The following is a 16,691-nucleotide window of genomic DNA, read 5'->3' on the forward strand; positions in this document are numbered from 1 at the left end:
TAAATTAGACACTGATCAAGGGGGAATATAAGTTGAGATGACACTATACAGAGGTTTAATAGGTTCATTATTGTACATAACTGCTAGTCATCCTGATATTATGTTTGTTGTATGCATATGTGCAAGATTTCAAGCTAATCATAAGCAATCACACTTTTCTGCCGCCAAACGTATCTTGAAATATCTTAAAGGCACAGAAAATGTTGGATTATGGTACTCTGAAGACTCATCTTTCAATTTAGTTGGCTATTCAGATGCAGATTATGCAGGATGCAAGCTTGATCGGAAAAGTACAAGTGGATCATGTCAGTTTCTTGGAGACAGACTGATCTCTTGGTTTAGCAAAAAGCAAACATCCATAGCAACTTCCACAACTGAAGCAGAATATCTTGCTGCTGGAAGCTGCTGTGCCCAACTACTCTGGATTCAGCAACAACTGAAAGATTATGGTGTTGATGCAAAGGAATCACCAATATTCTGTGACAACACAAGTACAATTGCTATTACATACAATCCAGTTCTTCACTCCAGGACTAAGCTTATAGATGTCAGACATCATTTCATCAGAGATCATGCACTGAAGAAGAACATCATATTAGAATACGTCTCAACGGAACAACAAGCAGCAGACATCTTCACAAAACCATTACCAGAGGCTAAGTTTTCTTATTTCCGAAATATTCTTGGTCTAATTGATTTATCTTAAGATATTATTAGTAATATAACTTCACTAACAGAATTAAGTACAGAAAATAAGAACACAACAAATTGAGAATAATATTTCACTAAGAATACCAACGTTCCCAATTTACAGAAGAAATCATAGATCCAACTGTATCTAGCCATGCCCTAACCAAATCATTCAACTCATAAATTCGAACTCCAGCAAATGCCCTTGACTTTGAGATCTTATCAACAACATGCCACTCCTTCCATAGCATTGCTTCTAAAAGACACTTGTCTTCAACCAAATCATTAACATGTCTAACTTCAAAACGAGCAAGGTATTTCAGTGCTCTTGCTTCCTGAGCACGAGTAGGAATGACACCACTGTCACTCACCATCTTCAACTCATAAATCTTTTCCCAGGTTGTCAATACCTTCTGAAAGACATATCTTTCCATTTTTCTTTTAATTTCAGTTAAGCGAGGAGCTGACTGATCAGTCACATGAACGTGAGTGCTACTACATGCATCAGAATCAGACATGTTGAAATAGTTTTGAACTGATGTGGTATCACATTTTTATCACTATCATCTCATTTATAAGAAAAAGGTGTTGAAGAAGTTGAAGAATCACAAGTCAATTAAAGCGTCTCTCACATTTACCGAGGACATTTAAGATATCAGTTGATCATTGTCAACTGATAACAGTTTGAATTTTATTAGTAGTTTCATTATCAACTTATGAAAATTAGTTTTTCATCAGTTCATTTGTTTACTTATCAAAACTGATGACTGTTAGCATTTCATTAGATCATATAACAGATAATTGTGTGAAGAAATAAAACAAAAAACGATGCACTAAATATTTTATTCATCCATAAATATTTGAAAGGATTACATTATCATAAGTTTCCTTCACACTAGCTATCCACATATTCATCCAAACAGCTAGTGCTGAGGACGAAGTTTTGGAGAAACTGTGTGAAGAAGCGATGCTGTTAAGAATCTCCAACTCTTTGCGCAGCATCAGCTCATAAAGATGGCCTTCCTTGAAGGCATCCACCTCTGCAGAAATCTTTAAGTGCTCTCGCACCTCTCTCAGTTGGGCCATCCGCCTGAACGAAGTAACCCTTCCGGAGTTATACAAGAGCTCGAGCTTCAGTAATTCTTCCCAGTAGGGAAGACTAGTATAGAAAACTTTGTCTTCTATAGCAGCTTTCTGTGCTTCCAGCGAAAAAGGATCAACGTTTGAACTACTTGCTCCTGCCATTTATCTTTGAGTATTTTCTGCTGATGATAGTAACTAACTTCTCTATTCTTATTTATAGGCCAGGTCAAAGAAGATGAAAGGACACTCCTTTAAAAGACGATTACACTACCACGCCTTGGGATTATCTTAATCAGGATTATTTTATTTAATGCATCTATTTAGGGGGAATGAAGGTTTAAGAAGTTAACTTAGAAGACAGTTGTTAGTGAATTCTCAACTGAAAGGAATCAGTTTTCCCTAACTGGTCGTTCAGTTGATTATTCAACTAATCTTCTCATCAAATTTAAATAATTAAACCTATTATATTCCACATCAAATGACATGACTGTCTGCTAATTCATGATGAATTTCAGTTTATAATGTGTACACATTTTTAACCGCTCATTATTTTACAGACAAAATTACAGTACACGTACACATATTTTTACTCAACATTTTACTGGACTGACACGTGTCCGAAAATTCAAACAGTCATAAACATTAGTACTATTTCCCGCTTCATCTCAGTTTTCCTTTACGAGAATTTTATCTTTCTAAAGAACTCTCACTTCTCCTAATTTTTATCTTGAGAGATATCAGAATTTCTAACACTTTCAAATGGCAAACCAGATTCCAGCACATCTTTTGAACGCCATGGCTATCAACTTCAACTCAATTATGTCCATTACAGACGCTGATGTAAAGAAAGTATTTCAGCAACTGGAATCAGCAGGCTTAAAACCCTTTTTGGGTCTCTACGCTCAGGAAATTTTATCCCAAAGAGCTTCACGACTTCTATTCAACAGGATTCATCAATTCTGATGAAAACATTGCTGCTACCATCAATAACAAACTAATGATCATCTCTGAAGATTATTTTGGAAATTTGTTTTCACTGCCTTCTGATGGGCTAGCACAAATTTCTGAGATCAAGGCATCGGAAATCGAAGAGATGCAAACTTTACTCTCTGCAGATGGACGGAAAATCAAAGTTTCCGATCCCAAGAAGGAGTTAAAGCACGAGGTGCAACTGCTGGCAGACATTGTAGCCAAAGGGCTTTTGGCGAAGGCTGGGTCGTTTGCTGCTCTGACTCTGGAAAAGTTTCAACTCATCACCGTAATCATGACTGGACGACGAATCAACTGGAAGCATCTTCTATTCACTATTTTGAAGAACATGTTCTCTTCTGCTAAGCAATCCAAAGGTTTTGCTGTCCAGCTCAGTTATCTGCTGAAAAACCAAGGGTTAATTGCTGATGATTCTGACAGATTAACAAGATTCAAGGTATTCAATGCTAAAAACATTCTACCATCAAAAATCAAATTAGATCTTTCTCCTGAGAAATTCATCAAGATCAAGAAGGAAATTGGGATGGAGCAGGCTGCTCCCAAATCAGTCAAAATTGCCAAGAACTTAACAAAGAAGAAAGAGTCAAAACGCAAACTGACTCTCAGTGATCCTGATAGTCAAAAGATTCTACCCCTTCAAATTATCAAGAAACCAAGGACACTGAAGACCAAATCAGTTGATCATGTTAAACCGACATCCACTAATCAGGTAATGGATACAGAAGCTCAACAGCCAATCCAGGATGTTTTCTCAAAGGAAGTTTCAGTTGCATCCTTAACTGAGGATCAGTTACCATTATCCTCATTAATGCCAAACATCACTGCATCCAGCAAATCATCAAAACTTCCAGGGGTCAAAGCACCACTGATTAGTATCTCCCCTTACTCTTCTTTGCCATTTGCCAGACCCACCGGAATAATACTCAGAGAAAATATTGACACAACTACATCAGGATTAACTATCCCACACATTCTGAGTGACTCTAAGGGCAAGAGTAAACTTCAAGAAGAACCCAGGCCCTCAAATGCAATTCAGACTCATATTGACCTCATCTGGCAAGAAGTCAATACATTTGCAGCAGAGAAGCACCAAGTTTTTGAAGAATGGGTCAATTTCAGAGTTAATGTTTTTGCTAAGGAACTACGCAATAAATCCAGGTTGAAAAGATTTATTGATCTAGAACGACTAGTGCTCAAAACAGTTAAGGCCTCCTCTATTCAGCAAGCTTTGCAAAGGAAGAAATATTTCTTTAACTTACATCGGGAACAAAAGTTGCAGCAAATAGTTGCTGAACTCAGGCAAAACTTTAATCCCCTTAGTCCAACTGCATTCAACGACAAAGCAGTCTATGCTCAATTGGAAACAGATCTGATAACACTACAAGCAGAAATTAAAGACTGGGAAATGGGTCAAGAGCTGATCATCCCAGAGATGTCTCAAAAAATTTCTGAAGAAGCTCCAGCTGATCATTCAGTTGGAAACCCAGTCACGGATCTTGCTGGTTCTTCATCTCAACCAGAAGGTATTTCATCAATTGCTCCATCTTCATCCGAAACAGCACCTACAACTAATATTCCTAAGATGTATTCTGAGGCTGAGCTGAAATTGGGAAACATTGATGAAGTTATTCAGTCAGTCGTTCAGGAATTTTCCACAGTTGATCACTCTGCTGATCAAATCAATCCGGAGGTTACTATTGAATCTGTACAACCTGATCTATCTACTGATCCGGTTCACCCCACTAATGAGCCAGACACTTTAATCAATCATCCTTTAGAGGTACCAACTTCAGTGCTTTTATCATCTGCTGAACAGAACCCTTCTTCACCACCTCAGGATTTAGATGAAATTACTGCTGATGATATTCCAGTTCAAGGAGAAATAACTGAAACTGATATTTCAGTTCAAAATGTTATTGAATCAGTCTCAACTGATCAAACTTTGGTCATTTTTGAGCACATCTCTAAAGAACCAGGAACATCTTATCAGTCTCCTCCTTCATCTTCTTCAGATGTTGCACTTATCTTAGAAGAAGTTCAGCACCTACAGAATAATATGGAGCAAATGATCTCTACCATCTCCAAAATTCAGAACACACAACTATCTCACACTCTAAAGCTGGACCATTCACATGCATCCAACTTAGAGAAAATGAATAAACTTCAAGCCAATATGGACTCTCTTATCCAAACTGTAACAGATATGAAGAAGGGACTCATTAACTCTTTCTCTATAAATCAGGATGTAAACAGTCAAAGAATTGGGCGACTGGAAACCTCCATTTCAAAGAAGATAGAATTACTGCAGACTTCTTTCACTACTATGGCCACAAGTATCTCCTCAGATGTAAAACTTCTATCCATCGATGTTAGAAAGCTCTCAGACAGAATGGAGGTATTTGACAAAAAGGGGGAAAGCAGCTGAAGCAACTGATATCATTTGTCCAGATATTTTATGATTCAGTTGTACTGAAGAATTAGTTGAAGAATTAATCAGATTATTAATATCAACTGATATCATTTTCTCAGACTTTATATTATCTACAAGGAACCTAGCTATTCTATGATTCAGTTGCGTAATCTATTATCAACAAAGAGCTGAGTTAAATCTCTTGGTTTTGTCAAACACCATAAAGGGGGAAATTGTTGGAAACTAAATTCTGGAGTTTAACAAAACATAAATCAATCGATTAAATCAACTAATACGCGAAAGCAAATTTGGCAGCTGGACTTATCAACTGAAATCAGCTGACACAAAACTGATCAGTTGAGAACTGATCAGTTAAAACATTCAGCCGAAAATATTAAAGCTTCTCAACTGAAGATACCTCGGGAAAGATCATTCAACAGACAGAAAGACATATCAGACAGCAACTGAATATGGAAAGTCGCACCTCGATCACTACAGCATAGAACAATGTGTTTCGGCTATTGCATTTAAGACGCCGTATCACAATCAATGAAGAGAACATTGCCCAAAGGAATATTGAAGAAGCAATCAACGGATACATAAATTGAAAGTTACCGTTGAAAGACAAGTCTATAAATATGACTAAAGAGCAGTTGAACAAGATGACGATCAATCAATCTCAAACTTGCTATTACTCTGTCAAAATCTCAGCTCACTCTCATTAGATTTATTCGTAGCAATCAAGGCTACAAGTTGAGCAAACTAGCACTCTGTAATATTGATAATTCAATAAGTGCTAAGTTCAGTTACTCACAAAGATCATTGTATTATACTAAGAGTTTCAGTTTAGGCAGTAGATAAGTCCTAACTGAAGTGGGTCTGTACAAGTGTTGTACTCGATCAAAGTCTTTTAGTGAATATCCTATCTTTGAGATAGAAGGGATGACGTAGGAGTTATTCAAATCTCCGAACATCCAGAAACATATTGCGTTGTCTTTACTTCAGTTTTTCATTTTCAGTTAGATACTCTATCTTTCAATCAGTTTACTTTCCGCAACTGTTTATTCATTTTAACTGATTGTTATTGACCGACGAGATATTTAGTTCAGTTTGTAATAAGACTGGACTACCTTTTTCGAAGAACATTTAAATTCGTAGAAGTGTTTACTCAATCTAGTTGGATATTCAGATACAGATTATGCAGGATGTAAGCTTGATCGTAAAAGTACAAGTGGATCATGTCAGTTTCTAGGAGACAGACTGATCTCTTGGTTCAGCAAGAAGCAGACATCCATTGCTACCTCTACAACTGAAGCAAAATATCTTGCTGATGGTAGTTGTTGTGCTCAACTGCTCTGGATTCAGCAACTACTAAAATACTACGGAGTTATTGCCAAAGAATCGCTCATATTTTGTGACAATACAAGCACGATTGCTATTACCTACAACCCAGTTCTTCACTCAAGGACCAAGCACATAGATGTCAGGCATCACTTTATCATAGATCATGCTTTGAAGAAGGACATTAGACTGGAATATGTCTCAACTGAACAGCAAGCAGCTGACATCTTCACCAAACCATTGCCTGAGACTAAGTTTTATTACTTTCGCAATATACTTGGATTAATTGATTTATCTTAATCATTTCTATTGTCAATTACTGTTCATTCAGTTTGTCTTTTATCTATTTGAATTTCAACTGATGTCAGTTAATCTTTTGTCAGTTATTATGTTCAGTTCGTGATTTACTTATCAACTGATGAGATTAACTCTTGCAGGAAGATAAAAGACAAAGATAAACTAGATAAACATTTTATTCATTTAAAGAAATAAGCACGGAGTACAAGGAATTATTCTTCCTCAACAGCAGACCTCCACTTGGCCAACCAACCGGTTAAAGCTTCGGTGGAAGTCTTAAGGAAGCTGTCTGATTCAGCAATTTGTTCTAGGATCTTCCTTTCCTTCTGGAACATTAGTAGGTCGACATCTTCATTTGCGAAGATGTCCACCATATCAGCAACGTGCAAGCGCTCCCGATATTTCTTCATTTTTGCCACCAGTTTGGGGGTGGTATGCGCTCCACACTCCTGGAGGTACTGGAGTTCTTGAATCTCTTCTCAGTATAGGAGAATCTTGTGGAAGACCTCATCTTCCATGGCAGTCTTTCTTTTCTCCATAGCTGAGTCCTTAAATACTTCGGTCATATCAGGAGTCTTCGAGTTACTTGCACCTGCCATTATAAGTTTTGGATAATTCTTTGCTAATATGATTGAAACTAACCGAGCTATTCTTATTTATAGCTCAGGGTCAAGGAAACTGAAAGGACGAAGTCATTACGGCAGAAGATTAACCTACTAAGCATAAGATTTAATTTAATTCGTCTTGCTTAACTTCTCGTAATTTAAATATGCATTTATTAAGGGGGAATATTGGTTTAAAAGGTTAACTGAGAAGACAACAGTTAGTGAATCTTCAACTGAAAAGACACAGTTTCACAACTGATCGTTCAGCTGATTATTTCACTAATTTTCTCACATAAGTTAAAAAATTAACCATTTTATATTCCAAATCAAGTGATGTGACTGATTATCAAAGCATTAAATGTTGTCTTTCAACAAATAATAGGTTGAAACGTGGACCCTTATAATCCATGTCTTTTCAACACACGCTTTTACCACACGTACACACGTCTTTTATTTAAAATTTCCTTGACTAACGCGTGTCCAATAATTTGAACAGGAACGTACATAAGTACTTTGCCCGCTCCATTTCAGCTTTTCTTTCTTACGCTTACCTTGGATTCTTAGAGCAAAAGCAAATTCAAGCTTTCTTTTTTGCAGAAAATCATTCAGTTTTAATGACAAATCAAATTTCAGCACACATTTTGAATGATATGGCTATTGACTTTGAATCAGTTATATCAGTCAACGAGGCAGATATCAAGAACGTATTTCTGAAATTGGAAGCAGATGGTTTGAGGACGTTTCTTGGACAATCTTCTCAGAAATCTACCCGAAGGAACTTCATGATTTCTACTCAAATGGGTATGTAAATTCTGATGGAAACGTCATCACTACTGTCAATGGTCAGTTGTTGACCATTTCTGAAGAATCTTTTGGAGAATTGTTCTTATTGCCTACTGATGGGATCAACAACGTTTCTGAGGTTAATACATCCGATATTGAGGAGCTGCAATCGTTCTTGTCAGCAGATGGTCGGAAAATCAAAGTTTCCTATCCCAAGAAAGAGTTGAAGCCAGAAATTCAACTTCTGGATGATATTGTGGCTAAGGGGATCTTCGCTAAGGCCAATTCTTTTGTTGCCCTTACTCTTGAAAAATTTCAAGCGATGACTGTGATTATGGCTGAAAATAAAGTGAACTGGAGGCATATCATCTTCACCATTCTGCGCAACATGCTCAAATCAACCAAGCAGTCAAGGGAGTATGCAGCTCAAATCAGTTATCTTTTGAAGGTCAAGGGGCTAGTGGTTGATAATGCTGAAAAATCTGTCAAATTCAAAGTCTTCAACGCCAAGAACGTTCAACCACCCAAGACTAAACTGGACATCTCTCCTGATCAGTTTGTAAAAATTAAAAAGGAGATAGGGACGCAACAGGATGTTCTCAAGTCAGTAAAGAAGGGAAGAACTTTGGCTCAACTGAAAACAATCAAGAGAAAATTGATTGTCAGTGAATCAGATTCTGAGGAGACACCTTCTCAGAAGATTACAAAGAAACAAAGGACACGGAAAACCAAGCCGGTAGCAATGCCGGAATCTTTCCTAGCTGATAGATTGAAGCAATCAGACGCTCAACAGCCTATTCAGGCTATTCCTTTAAAAGCCATTCTAGCTGATGTTTCAGCTAAAGATCAGTTACCTCCACCAACTGATCCATCCAAAAAGGTCATCACCACAGCTAGTAAAAAGAGGAATCAGCAAGAGTTTCAGCTCCTTTGATCAATATCAATCGACCTACCATATTTGCTCCTACTCGACCCAAAGGAATCAAAATTCAGGAACTAGTGGATGCTACTCATTCTGGACTGAACATTCCGCACACTCTCTCTGATAAGAAAGGCAAGGGCAAGTTGATCGAAGAGCCCAGGCCATCAAATGCAATTCAAACTCACATTGACCTTATCTGGGAACAGGTCAACGCATTTGCTGAATCCAAAATGAAAGTTTATAATGCTTGGACGAGTTTCAGAACTCACACTTTTGCCAAATAATTGAAAAAGAAGTCTAAACTAAATAAATTCATCAAATTGGAAGCAGCTGTTCTCAAAGTGGTCAAAGCTGCTACCATTGACAGGCACTGGGGAGAAAAAATTATTCTTTGATCAAATAAGAGCCAAAACGTTGGGTCAACTGATTGAGAAGCTCAAAAGAAACTACATTTCTACAAATCCAACTGCTTACAGTGATCGAGCTGTGCTTACTCAGTTGGACACAGATCTTATTGCTCTGCAATCGCAGATAAAGTTTTGGGAACTGGATCAAGAATTAGTCAATCATGAAGGCATTTCAGAAGAAAAAGAAGATGAATCTTCATCACAACACAAACAGCCATCCCCAGAACAAGCTGCTGCTACAACTGTAGAGCCAATTTAGGTTGTGCCTCAATCTTCTTCTGCTGCTGATCCTCAACTATACTCGGTCGCTGATTTGACACTTGCTAATATCGATGAAATCATTCAGTCAGTAGCCCAAGAACTTCAGACAAATGTGCCTTCAACTGAATCAGTTGATCTCCCAACAGATCAAGCAGCTACAGATGCTCCTATCTCTCTCACTGCGGAACCAGTTCAGCCTCTTGTCTCTGCTGAACAAGTTGTTCAAACTGATGTGCCCATTCACTCACCTGTTGAGACTAATGTAGAAAATGTTGACACTGAGGAGGCTCAGTTTCATGCTGTTGAATTTTTTCCAACTGACAAGCCGCAACAAGTTTCAGTTGACCAACAATCAGAACCACCAGTCACTAACCCTCCAACTGAAACTCCCACAGATCACCAACTTAATCAGTAGGACAGTTCATCTGATGCTCTGAATCACTCTTCATCTCCTCCTATTCAAGAAGAAGACAGTATGCAAGACTTTCCAGAGTTGACACATGCTGAAACAGTAGTATCTGACAAGACTATGGTGGTCTTTGATACCAGGGAACAGGAACCAAGGATTACTAAACCTATATCTCCTCATCCATCCTCAGACATGGATTTAGTACTTGAAGAGATTCAGGACATTCAGCTCAACATATCAAAGATAATGAAAGAAATCAGGGAAATTCAAAGCACTCAACTGGCTCACTCTCTGAAGCTGAACTCCTCAAGTGAATTCAATTCAGGGATACTAAAGTCGATTCAAACTGTTGTGACCTCTATCTCCTTTACGATCGATGAACTTAAAAAAACATAGGCTTAGCTGAGAGTCTCTCCCTTACTCAAGACTCAATCAGCAAACGATTTGAATCTATGGAGACATCTGTTTCCAAGAAAATCGACTTGCTGCAAACCACTGTATTGACTGCTGTCAAAGATATTGCAGCTGATGTTAGAATTTTATCTCGAAAAGTCGATGTGTTTGACAAAAAGGGGGAAGCAGCTAGATTGATGAAGGAATAAGAAAGGATCAGAACTAAAGAGACAACTATTGTCAGTTATTAGTTGAAGATTATTTGTTTTCTTTGTACGAATCTGTACACTAGAAAAATTATTTTATCTACAATGATTCAAAACATTCTCTTTACTTCAGCTGATCAGTTTATTAAGTTCCAAGTTTTGTCAATAACCAAAAAGGGGGAAATTGTTGGATACTAAATTTCAGTGATTTGACAAACTAAGCATCGAATTTATTGAACTAACTGATCAAGTAACTAGGCTTCGCAAATCAACTGTTAGTTGTCATTAGCTGAAGATTAATGTGTACCAGCTAAATCTTATATACGTCAAACTGAAGAGTTGGAAACTAATCATTTGAAGCAGAATCTAATTGACTGGTCAGTTGGGAACTGATCAGTTGAAAAAATCAGTTATGATTTTTCCAGCAGAGTATCCTTCAGCTGATCTCTCAGCTGTACAAGTCATCGGTTGAGAAAGATAATCGACAAATAGTACAAAAGACTACAACTCGTTGTGGAACGCCTCATTTCAGAGTCTACAGTGTACGAATGTCAGAGAATATTGACGTGACAATCAACGGATATATGGATTCAAATATTATTTAATATTATCGTTGAGAGGGAATCCTATAAATAGGTGAAGAGGGCAGCTGAGAAGAAAACAACACGAACAACTATTCTATTCAATCTTGCTGTTACTCTGCTAAAATCACATCTCGTATTCAAATATCAAGAGCTCACTCTTATAAGATATATCAGTAGCAATCAATTCTATATTTACGAGCTTGTCAGCACTTTGAAATCATTGTTAGATTCATTCAGTTGTGTTAAATTCAGTCACGCACTGTAAAAGTTATTGTGAACTAAGAGTTTCAGTTTTGGCAGTGTTAAGTCCAAACTGAAGTGGGTCAGTACAACTTTTGTATTCGATCAAAGTCTTTTAGTGAAAATCCTATCTTCGTGATAGAAAGGGTGACGTAGGAGCTATTCTATTCTCCGAACATCCAGAAACAAATCGTGTGCATTTTATTTCAGTTACTGTTTTCAGTCAGTTTACTTCCGCAACTATTTTTCAGTTAAACTGACTGTTATCGACTGACGAGATATCGAGTGTTAGTTTGTCATTAAACTGAACCCAATCTTCGAAAAGAAATTTTAATCCGTGAGTGTTTATTCAACCCCCTCCCTTCTAAACACTTATCACCTTCTAACCGATCCTTTCATTTTCCGCACATCATGTTTTTATGAGTTTTGAGTAGACATGATCAGTTTTATATGTTTGTTATGATATGTTGATGACTTCTAGGAATTTTTATTTTTACTTTTTTTTTTATTTTTACGCACGTCATTGATGGCCGAAATAGCAAAATTTAAACTGCAATATTATATTGTGATTGGATAATGATTATTTTTTAAAAATGCGTATTTTTCAGCAGTGTTGTGTGCATGCATAATTTTAACATGTTTGAAAAGTTGAGCTTGTAAAAAAAAAATTCTAGGAGTATTTTAAATTAATAGACGTTACATACATCTAAGGTTTAATGCAAAAACGTACAAACCAACATATATTGATGTGAATTATCAGAAAACGAGGTATAGGGCATGTCTTTGCGTAATTACGCTCGAAAACTTTGAGATAGTCGCGTAGAACGTGCTCCAGAGAGACATGGAAGGATTCTTTTGCAAAACCTAGGGGATTTTTGAAGGTGGGAGCTACTGGAAATTCGAAAAGCTGCTGCTGAAACTTTGAAGAGGCTGCTGGAGAATGGAGGGGGCGGCCACATGGCAGGAATTAGGTTTATGGTTTGCTAAAGTAGGGTTTAAGTTGTATAATTATGCACTAATGGGCCTTAAATAAAAATTAAAGAGATTAAAATGATTTTAGGACATTGAGCAATAAAATAAACTCGTCAAGCCCAATAACACTTCCGAAAAATATTTCGTTTAGGTACGTTTTTGAAAATATTGCCTGAACCCTCAAAAATCCTCCGACTCGCTAAAATTTGCGTACCGGTTTAAAATATGACCCGACGAGTGAAAATATTTCACCAAGGCCCATTTTAAAAGATCACATTTAAGTGCACCATATATTAAATAATTAAAACTAATTATTAATAAAAACATTTTTCCTTAGTTATCCTCGGTCTTCGTTCCTCGTTCGAGCGCGGATACTTCTAAAAGTTCTTATGCATGAAAATTTTAATAAATCATGAATTAAAACACATAATCATCCATTTAATGCATTAAAACAATTTAATAAAATACAAAATAAAATTGATAACTTGCATGCATGTGGTTCACGTGAACCTTCAAATTTACGAGACGTTACAGTATAAGTGTGCAAATATGGATGTTTCGAGTATATCATTTTTCCACTGGTTATTTAAAACTATAAGGAATGTATTCGAAGATTGCACTTGTTTGATGAGTGAATGATGCCATAGATGAGGGCACTATAGAAGGAGCAACAATAGCTCAATTACCTTAATTGATGGGTTGGCATAATATTTTATTGTGATGATATGTTTTTGGTATTATTATTTTTTAATTATTACAACTGTTATTTATTGTAATATGTTATGTATTGATTGCAGTTTATTTTTTAGCAGAGAAAAGATGAAGTTGAGAGGCACACAAGCACTGATGGTTCGGTTAAGAGATGTTGTGCTAGACACATAGATTGAAGTTTTAAAATTTTTTTTAGATATGGCTTTGATATGTACTGTACTTTAAATGTTGAAACTCAGAGCATAAACTTTGCGCAAGATGTTATAAGACATGGTTGTCTGTTATTTTTAAATGTTTTATTTTGTGTTGTTGGCTTTTGGTATTTAGTTTGTTACAAAATTTGTTCGAATTTGGTATCAGATGAACAATTTTGGGTATTACATGATTATCTTTTGCCTCTATGCATCTTTCAATTTTTTCTTGCCATTTTTTATTTTTCAGTTTTATGTCATCACATCGTCAACCATTTCTATTAAATTAAGTAAAGAACCATGAAAACACAGCACTAAGCTTGAGCTAAATTTTTTTTTTGTTAAAACCCTTAACTTTGATGATAACAAAAATAATTCATCGTATTAGAACAAACTGCGACTATTCGTTTATTCAGTTACTCGACTGTTCTGCCAAAGAGAAAGAGTAACACACTACCAGTGTTCAAAAGCTGGGTAAACAATCGCAAGATATTTAGTTTCTATACCGGTAAAGCGACTCAACCAGTTACATTAGACTAATGTGCCACTCGATCTGACCGCTTAAAGATATACTAAAGTATCTCTTGACTAGACAGAGTTAAAAATATTTGTGAAAGTCAACAGATCAATCGATAGCTCAAAATATAAATATTGCACATATCATACCAACTCTCATCTGACATAAAGTATTTCATCTGTCTGTTGTCTGACAGCTTTTGTATTAAAAAGACCTTTAAAAGCAAAAAACAGGAAATATATTAAAGAGTATTTAATGGAAGCTGCAACATACGATAGTGATGTGTCCATATTGTCGAACTATAGTACAAAGAGTCGTTGAACGGAAAAACGGACTATGGTACTATATAGAGAGAATACAAATAAGAACTCTATAACAAAAAAAAGGAGATACATTCGAAGAAACAAATTCAAAAAGAAATGTTGCATACTCAAAATTTATGTGCACACTTCTCATATAGAGGCCCGAAATTCGTATTTGAAAAATTGCGGAAAAATTTTAAATTTTCTTTTAAAATAAGTAATATGCCTCATTCATAAATTAAACTGATAAAAGGTTTAAAGTTCAACATAGCAGCGGAAGTAAATGTCTGTTTTGAAACAACAAATTTAAAATAAGCAATCACGATAAAAATGTTTGATCATAAAAATGGTAAATGAACTGAAGCATGAGGTCATCGGGTTCCTATTACTGCCGACCCAAGATGGCTCACTGGTCCTTGCCCTCGGTCCCGACCTCATCAGTACCTATAACAATCAAGTCTAGTGAGTCTAAAAACTCTGCATGCATATATCGTAGATAACAAGTAACTGTATCATAAAAATTTCATGTCATGTAAAAATATCATATCGTAAAGCGTGACGTGAAAATATCTTGTCATGAGTAATTATAAATACGTGCATAACTGAACTGAAAATCGTACGTGAAATGTTTGCTCGATAGAGCCTTGCCATGAAATAGCATATAATAATTTTCTGTTGAGAATATGTTCTACGCAAGTGGCCCATAACGTGAAATGAATTGTCTGATCAGGCTAAACCACAGTATACTGGGCGGTAGAGATCTACCTATACATGAACATGAACTGAACCAGTCAGTGACCACCGGATGAAGTAATAATCCCATGATAAGCAGCAATCCCATGAACATGAAGTTGCCACAAGCAATATCGCATATATCTCAAAAATGAACATTTTATATTTTTATGCACGTAATATAATTAAATGTCCTGTATTATTTTACCGAAAGGGTTGGATCGTTCCTAGGCTCGCTGCGACCTAATTCTAGCATGAAAATGTGTGAATGATTTAACTTGACCAAAACTTTGTAATTGAATCTAAAAACGAGACAATTACGCCCAATGCCTTAGTATTTAACCATGACTCCGTGCCAACCCGAACCAACACCGAACCATCATTCAGTCATGATTAAAATACACCTAAAATGATGACATAATGCTTTTAAAATTACAGTACTAGAAATTTGTGGAATGGAGGCCAAAAATATGAAATGCTCTTTCGTAAGTCATTTTGGCACATTGCACCGTAAATTCTCGCACGACCTATAAACTTAACCGAATCACAAACGGCCAAAAACATGACCTTACTAACTCGATGAGGTACTGTCCAGTCCAAAGCCATGGGCTAAAAGCCAAACAAGAACTCGAAACACCCCTCTGAACCGCAGGTACAGTTGATGTCAAAAATACAGCAGCTATTGGTGAGTTTCCTTGCTTTGTTTTCGAGACTATTGGGCATTGGGGCTTGAACCACAGACCAGAGCCTCTTACCAACATCTTGAGGTATGTTTTAAACCATGGCTAAGGGCCCTAGGCCAACCACAATCCAACCCAACACCTACGACAAATATGAAGTTCCACCCAAGATGCCATTGAGCACACGTGGGGGTGTTGTTTGTTTTGATGTCAAATGAAGGATCCAATGGCTATGAGGTTAACCATGGTCCATGCTAGACATGCTAAGGTGTTTCATGATTCATGACTAAGGGCTAGAATCCAACTACAACCCCCTTGACACCATAAATTCGAAATTCCACACACACAACCAAAACCAGAATTTTAAAACCGAAGGGGCGCTGTTCTTGTTTGTTTTAAACATCGAGGGGGATGTGAACCAAGCCATGAAAAGCCGACTTGGCCATGTCGTAAACATTTCAAGGATGGATTCTAACCAAGGTTGCAGGCCAAAATGCCAACCAAGATTCGAACCTCACCTTAGACAACCCAAACAATAAAATCGAGACTCAAAATGGTAGAAATGACAAGTTGCTGTCAAATGCATTGCTAGGGGAAAAAGGGACTGACACCAATGGGCTACCACCTTCCTAACACACCCTATAACAATCCTAGATCCAGCATTGAGCCCCTAGAAATCGAGCCGAACCCTGAAACCACAACACAACCAAAAACGTGAGGTGCACAAGTGGCCGAAATCTGTGCAGAATTTTCTTGTGTAGTTGCTGTAATATTTCGGTTTTCTCATGAAAATCATGGACATGTGATGTTTAAAATCATATTATGACTTGATTGAAGAGAAAAGAAATAACATATACATGCCTTGGATTTGTTTGAAACGAAAACAAATCAATACGACGACGCAGCGCGGAGGAGACAGAGTGTTCTTCTTTTGTTCCTACTTTTCTCTCTTGTTTTCTTCCTTG

The sequence above is a fragment of the Primulina eburnea genome, chromosome 16, assembly GCF_022965805.1.
Source record: "Primulina eburnea isolate SZY01 chromosome 16, ASM2296580v1, whole genome shotgun sequence".
In the NCBI taxonomy this organism is placed as follows: domain Eukaryota; kingdom Viridiplantae; phylum Streptophyta; class Magnoliopsida; order Lamiales; family Gesneriaceae; genus Primulina; species Primulina eburnea.